Consider the following 12,233-nt stretch of genomic DNA (forward strand, 5'->3'; position numbering starts at 1 on the left):
TACTGTCAATATTCCTTAATAGTATCACAATTCAAACATATCGATTCTTCTTCAGTCTGCATTCAATGTGAAAGGTTCACATTCAAATGAGGCCATAAAAATATCATAGTTTGGGTCAGTTGTACCTTAGCCCTCAAAGTAACATCCTTGCTTTTCAACACCTTAAAGAGGTCTTGTGCTGTGGGTTTACCCCCAAAACGTTGCCTTTTGATCTCTTGACTACTGCTTCCATGAGCACGGAGTGTAGATCCGAACAAGACTAGCTCCTTAACAACTTCAAACTTTTCTCCATTTAACTTATCCTGATGTTACCTATTGGTCCTGCTGTGAGGCTGTGGGTCTTCCTTACATGGAGTTGTGATCCATACTGAAGGCTGCAATTCTTCATCTTCATGAGAAACTACTTCAAGTCATCCTCACTTTCAGCCAGCAAGGTAAAGTCATCTGCATATCACATTTTCATGAGTACAGGTCCTAATTAATATAGCCTATTGTTATATCAATAAGTTATTATGCTTGAGCCCATTGTTGCAGCTACTGTGTCAGTCCATCTCTTTGAGGGCCTTCCAATTTTTCCTTCACTCCTGATGCCACGTTCTTCTTTATATAATCGAACTTCTCTGAAGATTTGCTCAATGTACAGATTGAATAAGAACAGTGAAAGGATGCAGCTCCGACACACGCCTTTTCTGATTTTAGGCTATGCACACCCGTCTTCTTCTGTTTGCACAATTGCCTCTTGATCCATGCACCGGTTATGAAAGAGCCCAGTGAACTGTTCTGGAATTCCAATTCTTCTCAAGGCTATCCATCATTTGTTAGGATCCACATAGTCATATTCCTTGGCATAGTCAATAAAAGACAAGTGACCATCTTTATGGTATTCTCTGCTTTCAGCCAAGATCCATTTGACACCAGCAAGGATAACCTTTGCTGCATGATCTCTTCTGAATCCACCCCAAACCTCTGGCAGCTCCCTCTCAATGTACTGCTACAACCGTTGTTGGATGATCTTCAGCAAAATTTTACTTACATGTATTAGTGATGTTGCTCTATAGTTTGAGCATTCTTGTGGATCTCCTGTCTTCTGAATAGGCACAAATATGAAGCTCTTCCAGTCAGTCAGCCTAGTAGCTGTTGTCCAACTTTTCTGGCAGAGACCATTGAGTGTTTCCAGTGCTTCATCAGATTGTTGGAATATTTGTTATTTCACCAAATCCTGGAGCCTCATTTTTAGCTAGTGTTTTCATTGTAGCTTAAACTTCTTCCCTCTGTGCCATTGGTTCTTGCTCAGATGCTGCCTCCTGAAATGGGAGAATCCAGCTGGTTCTTTTTGGTTCCATGATTCTGTGTATTCTCTCTATCTTCCCTGGATGCCGCCTGCATCATTTGATATTTGTTCTCAGAATATTTCAATTAATGCTGCTAAATGCTTGGGTTTTTCTTTAGTTCTTTCAGTTTAAGGTAGTAAACGGACTCTCAACTTAAACTGTTAAAGGACTTTAAATATGATACATTAAAGGGATTTCTTGCTTCCCAAACATCATTTCATTGGTTTTGAAGTTAATAGTTCTCCCTAAGAGAGAAGCATCATGTAAAACAAAATCTACATTTTAGGGGGAAAGTAAGACTTTGCTTTACAATAAAGCATTAAACATTGCTTTATTCAATATGAAGTGCAAATACACTTATTTATTCCCAATTAGCTCCTGATTGGAATTTCAATGGCAGAATGTAGTCTTCATTTCTTGTATTCTAAATCAATGTCACAATAGAATCAGAGTGCTTGAGACCACTTCATAGGTCAGCCACTGTCCTTAATTTGTGGCTAAAATATCTGAGCTGCACATGTCTTAGGATGAAGTATTTAATCAAATTAAATAAACCTTAATTCATGCAACTTATGTAAAAATTTAAAATACTTAGTGAATGAAATTTTTGTCTGATCAAATAGACATGGTAGTATGCATTTAGATTCCTTTTATTTGAATTTGCAAAGAAGTAGAGTTGAGTACATTGTTTTTACCATGAAATCTTATTCTATGAACAAGATTTTGCATTTTGGATTTTTAATAATGTTTGATATATTTGCTTATTGTTCCATAGAAGCATATAATTTAATTATGATCATCAATTTTGAATTACAATAGACAACAATGGTTGGTCCATTCTTTCCTCATTCTATTCTTTCTTCATTTATTTTTTATTAGGTATCTTTTTATAATAATATACCCATACATGAACTCCAACAATGTCTGTGACCATGACAATAACCTAAACGCAACCATTGGTCTATCTCAGCTAACCCATTCTCCTGCCTTCTACTAACTTGGAGTTACAATAATTGTGAATCAGATTTCATTATTTAATTTGATTTTTTACATATTCGATTACATTAATATTCACTAATAAGCTAAGCCAACAACTGTATCCTATATCTTTTGGGATTTATTTTATCCTCCTTCCATATGATTATATATCATTGTTGTTCTTTAATCTTAACAGCTAGATAATATTCCATTGAGTGAACATAACATAATTTGGTCACCCACTCTCAAACTGATGGGCAGTTGGTATTTTTCTGTTACTGATATGAATATGCTATGAACATTCCTGATAATAAATATTCCTTCCCTTTGCACATATGCAGGGCTTTTGGGGGCATATGCTTAGAAGTGAAGTTTCTGGAAACAGAATACTTATCCATATTTGCTATACAGATTTCCCTCACTATTTGAAAGTAGAATATTCCTGTGAAACCTTTTATAAACCAAAGTGGCATAAAGCAAAGAAGCAATAACCATTATTTTGTATGGGAATTAGTTGAAGTGTTTCTAGACCCCCAAATATCTTAATAAATTATACCATAAAACATACAATCTAAAATAGAATTAACATCTAGTGTTCACAGACATGGCTTACAGCTTGATGTGAGAGTCTGCGTGCAGGTCCTGGATAAACGTGCTTGAGGTGCACGCTGCCTTTTTAGTGGCTCACTACGAAGCAAAACTGAACGCTAGTTTCACTTTTTGCCTTTTTTTGCGGGGTGGGGAAGGAGTGGAAATAATCATTTCTTTTAGTTAGCCAAAACAAGTTCTAATGTAGGTCTTTTGTAAAAGTTAAGTGGTGTTACGTGAACATTTAAGAAGTAAGAGATACTTGTATATAAAAAAAGTCACTTATATTTCGAAATACCTAGGTGTTTATTCCATTACTCCAAAGAAGTTGCTTTCAGAGGAGATCTTTGCACTTTGTTTTAATAACACGATTTTCCAGATTTTCATGTTGTCAGGAATATAAAGTAATCAACACATAGGCCTTTTTGTTTGTTGTTGCCACCCGGTTAATTACTTTCCCAATGACCAGGATGCAAGTAATTTTATTTTCAAAAAGTAAGCTAGTCAAAGCCGAATCATGTTGCGTCTTCTGGAGGCTGGTCTAATCCTTGTTCTACCTGTTGAGAAGCGCCACACTGATTCAGAAACTTCTCGATGGCAAGGGGTTTGGTTTGGGGTAAGTTCAAAAGTGTTCTCCAGCTGTAAATATCACTTCTATAATATATGTGGTTTTTGATGTTATAATTAGTTTCCCATATTCCTTCTGAACAGAAATTTCATGTGATGCAAGTCATTCAGAGTTGTTAAATTGTGCTCTCATTTGAGCATAATTGATTAAATTTACTGGTATGTTTCCAATATCCCATTTGAAGAAGAAAATCTAGATTAAAATACTTGCATGCAACCTCTCTGAACACACTTTAAATTTTTCTAGGAATTATTCACTCAATTTTAAGAAGAATAACCATGAGCAAAAACCACTCACCTTTTGAGATAAGGGCTTTTTATTATAAAAGGTTTGAAGTAGCCGTGGTGTAAACAGAGATTGTGAAAGATGATGCAGTAATAAAGAACAACCTTATTTCTTACTCCTGATCGTCATAAGTTAGTGTTCTTCTCTATTTTAAGTAACTCCTTTTACATCTTTTATACTGGCAAGAAATAGAGGTCGAGTCCATTATTCCCAATAAAGGATATCATGTAATAGTTAGCATTGGACTGTATTAACTACCCCGTCATTCTGTCAGAACACCCTCATATATTAAATGGTAATAGAGCAAGAATGCATCAGATGTCAGCATGACTAAGCTATGAAGTCAATAAGAATTTGTGTATTGTTACTGTGCTTGGGAGCCATCGAGTCAGTTCTGGACCTTAGGGCCCCTTTGCACCAGAGTCCTGTGCCATCCTCATGTCTCTACTTCTGCCGGAGCCCAGACGGCAGCCACCGCATCAACCCATTTCCTCAAGGGGCTTCCTCTTCTCCACTGCCGCTCCGTGTGACCAAGTGTGACGCCCTTCTCCCAGACTGGCCTCTCAGGACACACATGCCACATGTGAGAGACCAATCTCCCATCCTTGACAATAAGGGCCACTCTGCCCAGGCTTCTTCTTAGAGAGGTTTGTCCTCTTAGCAGCCATGCTCCATGAAATATTCTTCTCTAGCACCACAATTCAAACACATTGATTCATCTTTGATCTCTCTTATTCAATGTCCAACTTTCACGTGCACATGGGGCGATTGAAAGTGCCAGGGCTCGGCTCAGGGCCACCTTATTCCTCAAAGTCGCATCCTTGCCTTTCAATACTTTAAAGAGCTCCTGCGCTTCATCGAATGCAGCAAGTCTTTTGATCTCAACTGCAGCTTTTATGAACACTGACCATGGATCCACGCATGACCAAAATTGATGTAGAATACTTAAAACAGAGGTTATAAATGAAAAATATATATATATATATATTTCCTCTGGTCTTTATCACTACCTGTATGATGCTGGGCAGGTCTTTTAGTCTATGACTCAACTCCTTCATCTGTAAAAGTGAGGAGAATAGGAAAAACAACTGCCTATTGTATAGGCTTGTAAGGAAACTCAATCTCTAGATAGTGTAAATGTCTTATGTTTGCCTTCTAAGTGAAAAGTCGGTGGTTTTAACCTATTCATGGGTGTGTGTGCATGTGTGTGTGTGCGCGCGTGTGTGCAGAGCTAAATAAAAAAGATCGCTGCTAGGGTTCTAGCTTATGCATGCATAGACTGATTCCAAAGAGAATGTTTGAACACAATCCCGTGATCAGTGAATGGCCACTGACAAGTTCTCCCACAAACACACTGGCTGGACTTGATAGGCTGTCTTCATTCCAAAAAACCCAAAAGCTCAATCAAAAGGAGCTTCTGAGGGGCTCTTAAAGCCAAGTCCAGTTAAAGCCAAGAATGTGATGCCTAGTGCCTTTCGGATTCCCAAGGAGTTGATGGGAGAGATTTTCTAGAAGTACAAAGCATGCGCACAGGTCTTAACTCGGAAAAGTTTTAGGAAACGTGAAAATCACAGAAGAGGAAAAGGTGAGGGAAGTGGCACGGAGGAATGGACTCCGTGACGATGCTTCTGCTCCTGGTCCCGAGGAGCAGGGCTGTCCTATGAGACGTTCACTGGAGGACGTTATCCGTACAAGCTGAGCTCTACCCCCGGGCCATCGCCCCTTCAGGCTGCTTTTCCTTCCACAAAGAACATTTAAAAGGATTATTCCAAATGCGGGGTAGTATTTAAGTTCTCAGTGCTGTGTCATTCCATTTGATAAATGTAGTCTGTGTTGCACACCTCCAAAGGAAGCAGATTACTTTGGCAGCAAAAGACACTTTTACATTGTTCTTAGCCCCTTAAAACTGAAACACATATGATTATGAGAAAATAAGGATCTCACTGGCTCAATGACAGAAGATAATTTGGCCAACGATGTCCTCCGGTGCTGTGCTCCTCACCCCTTCCCCCCTTCCCTTGGGCCTCCTACAGCCTCTCCGGTCACATCCACAGACGCAGAAAGACGCTCAGAATGAAACCATAGCGTAGGGATGACTGACAAAGACGTTCTCTAGATGTCCTTGAATCTCCTTCCTCAGATTTGGGAAAAATGTTGGGAATGCTTCACAGAGTGTGGAGAGTTTCTCAACACGGCTCTTCTGTCCTTTCTCCTGGGTGCTCTGGCAGTGGAGTGGTGATGGCTGGTCTGTTCACTGGGAGAAAGACGACTACTTTTATTCCTATAAAAAGAATTAGTCTCAGAAATCTACAGGGCAATTTTACCCCATCCAATAGGGTCCCTATGAGTATGATTCTACTTGATGGCAGTGAGTTAGCCTTTCTCTGTAACTCTCACCAATGATTGCGTGCGACCAAGCAAATAAGGTGCAGAGGATTATAACTTTGGGATTGGTCACTTTTGCTATTTCCCTGGCTATAAAAAACAATTTCAGAACCAGGTAGATGGGATCCTGGGAACATCAAATAAGAACCACCAGGTGAGCATTTTCACAATCTCTGCCTAGTGTGACAGAGTCAAAGACCAGAGACACCAGAGAACCAAGTCCCTGAGACCATGGGTCAGAGCAGGGAGGTGAATCGGCAGGCTGCCTTCCTGCTCCCTGCAGGTAGAGGATAACAAAGCATGTGGCTGATCCTGGCTGCTCACCTTCCCTAATGAGATAGTTAAGGTTTATTGTGCCAATCTGACCGATAAACACATGTGGGATTAATTGAAGGGTGGAGAGAGAAATGGCTCAGTGAGCCTCATTTTTCTAGCTTTTTGATTTCTTGTTCCCTGATGGCCGGACCAGTGTGTGGCAGCCTTAGCTGGCAAGGCTCACTTCCTGTGACATCCCTGAGGAGAAGCCACGTGAACTTACCCTGATGCAGCCCTGGGTGCTGGAGATGCCGCATGGAGACCCCCTGCCAGCGCTGAGAGGTTTACACGGCCGCTGGATTCAAAGACTTTCTACCCACTGGCCTGTGATCCTCCTGCATTTGGTGTTATTGTGTGTGTTTTGTGAGTTTGAGGAGGACTTTGTAGATTGATGTCGGACATATGAGCTAAATCAGACTTATGGACTTGGATTGGCCTGTGTTGGGATGCTTTCTTGATGTACACTTACCCTATACATAAAACTCTCTCATATATAGTCTGTGGATTTTCGAGTCGGCCGAGACTAACACACCTAATAGACCCCATAACGGTGAGTGTACTGTCTCTACATTTTGTGTGGCCATTGCAGCAGATTAGCAAACCCAGCAAAGAAGTCGAGCGCCGTGGCAAGCACGGAGGTGGCAGAGCAGAAGGGAATGACAGAGGGTGGAGGCATTTCTGACTCGGATTTTCCCTTTCCCTTGTGTAGCCAGAGGAGGTCAGCTGTGGCAGTCACATAATTTATTCAAATGATGTGATTATTTAAATTAATTCTTTAATTGTTTTTCTCCTGTGAGATAACGTGTCATGGAGACATTTTCCTTCTACTTCATAAAATGGTTTAGAAATGGCAAGTATTGTCAACGAGAGCACAGTGCTGAATTCTAATCATGCAATGGAGATAGCTTTCATTATATGCCCTTCAGAAAGAATGATTTTGGAGTCAGTACAGGGAAAATATGCTTCACATGCATTATTTATTTCCATGTCTAAGACTTAGGAATTAAGTCTAATCCATATACGGATGTATGATCTTGATCCTTGTATTTTGAGAGATTTAACTTGCTTTATCCTCTGAAAGTGTTACTCACCCTGGCTTACAAAATAATCAGATAGTCGAGTAGAATTTATACCTATTTCACTAAACAAATGCACCGATTGGAAACCTCTGACTTCTTGCTGCACTTTTAAAAATTCCTCCAAATATAAGGGAACATTTCTATCATCTAATATTATTTAACAGTGTGAAAATCTCCCACCACTGTAATTATCACAAGCATCTGTCTAACAGCATCTGCATTTTAAGAGTGCAGACTGAAGGTTCACGGTTGGTAAAGCTTCATTCCGACGCTCGGCGAGGACCACGGCAGCTGCTGGAATGTTGAGTGCGAAGAGGGCAGGCTGTCCCCTCACTTGCCTGCAGCGTGTTCGAGTCCGGGTCTTGTTCTTTCTGCTCTGTGACCTTGGACAGCTTGCTCAATGCTCTGGGCTGACTTTCTTATAATGATATAATCACATTAGGAATCAGCAAAAACAATTCTAAGAACTCTGCGTGGTTAGCCCAGGAACCTCATCAATGGTGTGCACTACTGAGTTATTAAGTGCTAGTGCAAAGGCACGGGCATGTATACGTGGGAAGCATCGCGTGACACAAGATCATACTTTTCGCGGGGAAATATCGTTGGTAATTTGGAGGCTTCCTCTTATTTTTATAAAGTAACTAGGAGTTAGTCCCCGCAACTTTTGGGAACCAAAGTAGCTACATTTCCTTAACCTCTCGTTCTTTTCTAGGGTGTTTCAAATTAGAAGGTGAAATGCCCGGTCAGCTGTGGCTGAAGCTTCTTGGCTCCTCTGCTCCATCACAGGTCACTGGGCAGGGCCGCTGGGTTCCTCACACATCGAAAAAAGCCCAGGTCACTATCATTAGGAGTGGGCTCTGGCGAAGGCCCAGAGGCTGTCCCAGTGCCTCATTGCATCTCTGCCAATGTTTGTGGCAAAACCAGGAGATGAAATTTAAGACGGAGACTTTTTCAAACTTTAGAATTAATTTCAATATGTTTAGATTTCTTTGAATAAAATTAATGTTGCATTTGAGTGTGTTAATGAGAGAAATGAGGACAAATTCTTCCTTTTCCCAGTTGGCTGGTTGAATGCCTGGTTTCCAGAGCTCCTGAAATGATTAATATTTCATGAAAATGTCTTAAGTATTTCAAGCAGCGGTCACTCTGTTCCCTCATCGAGGGTCAGTGGTCCTGTCTTTAGGCATTCTTTGGAGCTCAAAGTAACATGGCAAAGACCCCAAATTGTAGAATGAAGTGATCCCCACGAGTTGAAAATAGACAATCATTTTTAAATTTTTACTATCTTATTATATTCCAGAAGAAGCTCTGTTAGAGTAATGGGATAAGTATGAGACTGCTAAACGAAAAGTTGGCAGTTCAAGCCCACTAGCTGTGTAGTGGGAGAAAGATGAGGCTGCCTGGTACCATAAAGCATTAGGCTCAGAGCCCTAAGGATCAGTTCTCATCCGTCCTTAGTGCTGCTATGAGGCAGAATTGTCTCCATCGCAATGGGTATTATATTCAAGAAGAATGTAAAGCTGGTAGAATGTCATTTGTAGGGTTGAGACCTATAGCATAATGGAAATGTGTTTATAAAAAACACATGCTAGGATGCTATAGTTTAGATCATACCTGCTATATGCTAATTTTAGAAATTACATACTTAGAACAAAGATTTCTTAATGGCATGCATACAACAGATACTATACTTTGAGAAACGATTAATAGTCTGATCTAATATATCAATTTAAGGGTGAGGGAAAATCACAGATGAACCATTATCACTGTTTATTGGACAAATGCAGAACATTGTAATTAATTTATATCTTTTAAATTCAGACTATCATAATTTTTAGAACAACAAAAAAGATCATTCAGTCATTACTTAGAATGATGGAATGATTGTGGTCAGGTGAGGTTGAGGAGGCTCTAAATTGTGGTGAGTCTACCTGTAATAGAACAAAACTCCTGCATTATCCTCACAACATTGCTATGCTTGAGCCCATGGCTGTAGACACTACGTTAATTCACCTTGAGGGCCTAATCAGTCAAAACGATGGCACCATTGATTCTCAAACATTGGGAGGCATCAGCAACACTTTGGGGAGGGAGTTGATAAAACGCAGATCCCTGGGTTCCACCCCTATCATTTCTGATTCGTAAGAGAGATTCTAGGACTTGTTTTTCTCATGAATTCTCAGGTGATGCTGATGTTACTTGTCTGAGGACCACATTTCAGAGCAACAGTTGTATAGTCAGAGATAACCAAAGTTAATGATAATTATAAATCTTGATGATCCAATGGAATGGCTACCCAACTCTTAGACTTACTGATCTAAATATAACTGAAGTCCAGTAACTAAAAAGCTATGGGGAAAAACAGGTTAATATATTAGAATATTACAAAATGAGAGTGTATGTTGTTTGTTTGTGGATGCTGTCAGGTTGTTGTTCATTCTTAGTGATCCTATGAATAAAAGGAGACAATGCCCAGTCCCATGCCACCCTCAAAATTGCTCCTATATTCCAACTCATTGTTTTAGCTAGTGCCAGTGCATCTCACTGAGGATCTTCTTTGTCTCTGACCCTCTAGCATGCATGTCCTCTTCCTGTCGCTGCTCCCTCCTGACAACATGCCCATAGCAGGAGAGAGGGCGTCTTGCAATCTTAGCTTCTGAAGAGCATTCTGGCTGTCATTCTTCCAGCATAGATTTGTAGCAGACGGTGTATTATAGGGAACCAAACAACTTGTGGAAAATTTCCAATAGTTTTTAATTCCATTTTTCGATGAACTTTTTGAGGCCCACTTGTAACTGATATTCTTTGCCAGCAGCACAATTCAAAGATATCAATTCCTTGGTTTTCCTTACCTGTTTTCTAACTTTTGCGTGCTTATGAGGTGACTGACAATGCTGTGGCTTGGGTCAGGTGTACCTTAGCCATCAACGTGATATATTTGCATTTTAGTATTTTAAGGAGCTCTTTGCAGTAGATTTACCTAATACATCTTTTGGTTACCTGACTGATGCTTATCGTGGGTGTTGACTGTGGATCAAAGTGAAATGAAATATTTTGGTAACTTCGTTTTCTCCACTCATCATCATGGTTTTGATTCCGTTGTGAGGACTTTGCTTCATTCGTGTTGCGGAGGAATCCACATTGAGGAGTGTACGGGCTTTGATCTCCATCAGTAAATGCTGCAGGCTCTCAGAAACCACGGCTGGGGTATCCGCCTACTCTGGATTACAGTCTTCTTTACATTTGTTCTTCTCCTGCATGTGCGCCAGCTGCTCTGGTTACTTTCTCAGTTGTAGACGGAATAATATGGTGAAAGGATAAAACCTTGACACATGCCTGCCCTGATAGTAAATCGTGTCCTATCATCTTTTTCTGTTTGAATGACTTCCCTTTGGTCTATGTACAAGTTCTTCATGAGCACAATTGTTCTGGAATTCTCATTATTTTACATATTATTCATAACTTAATATTAAATGCTAGAAAATGATAATAACACACATATACTTTATAAAATTGAATTCCTTTGGGCATTGCATGTTAGACCAAGATTTTCTTCCCACTTGTAAAGATTCTTAAAATCTTTAGAGGAATATTTTATAATGAGACTTTCATATTAACATTAAAAAAAGTTAGATTCAATTCCTATGTAGTTATACTCCATCATGTCAACATCTTTAAATAGCAACTCATCCAATGACCTGATATTAGTGTTGTTAAATTCTATAAATTGAAAGAGAATGTCTCAAACTAAAAACCATATACACTTCCAATATTAAGTGAACATCACTTTAATTATTTTCTTTGACAAACATAAATTATCTATTTGAGTCAATATACTGATTTCTAAAATAAAGCCCTGTGATACAAATCAGACAGGACAAAGTTTATTATTCTTATTGTTATCATTTGTGGAAAGAATTGGTTAGGATTCACTGTGGTGCTTAGTATTTGAAGGAATGAAGCCAAGTTATAAACCAAGCTGCCACTATTGAGCCCCGTGATGTGACCTCCTGGAAATCTATAAACATAGTTAAAATTGTACCATCCTTATCTCCGTGACAATGATAACTATGCCTTAAAAGTACATCAGCTTTATAATAAAGAGAATTAGTGACTCTCTTTACACACCCAGGGAAAAGGCGATTAAATTTCATTTTCTGGCTATAGCACCAAGGACTGGTGCATTATTGGCCCCCTGCCCCACCTGCACAGAGAGCTATGCACCTTTCAGAACATTAGTTTTGAAGATTATCTGCAACTTGCCTAAAGCGTCTTGAATAAAAATGTTAAGCTCACAAATATCAATGATGCTCTCCCTACAATGTAGAGGTATATAGAACAGCTGGTCTTCAGGGACTGAAGAATTCAAAATAAACTAATGAACCTCTGTTTTATAGGATTCACCCTGGGGAATAAATTGTAACTGACAATTGCAAAGAAACTTTTAGTGAGAGCTTCACTAAAAGTAGCGGGAGAGTCTGCATTGCACTGACTGACAGTGCAGTAGTCAAGAATGTGGATCAAAACTCAAAAACAAATTCCCTCTCACGATATGCATATTCCTGGCCCACAGGGACCCCACAGGACAGCGAAGTGCTCTGTGGGGTCCTGAGACTGTACTCCTGAAGGGAGTGAAAAAGCCCC

The sequence above is a fragment of the Tenrec ecaudatus genome, chromosome 7, assembly GCF_050624435.1.
Source record: "Tenrec ecaudatus isolate mTenEca1 chromosome 7, mTenEca1.hap1, whole genome shotgun sequence".
NCBI lineage: Eukaryota > Metazoa > Chordata > Mammalia > Afrosoricida > Tenrecidae > Tenrec > Tenrec ecaudatus.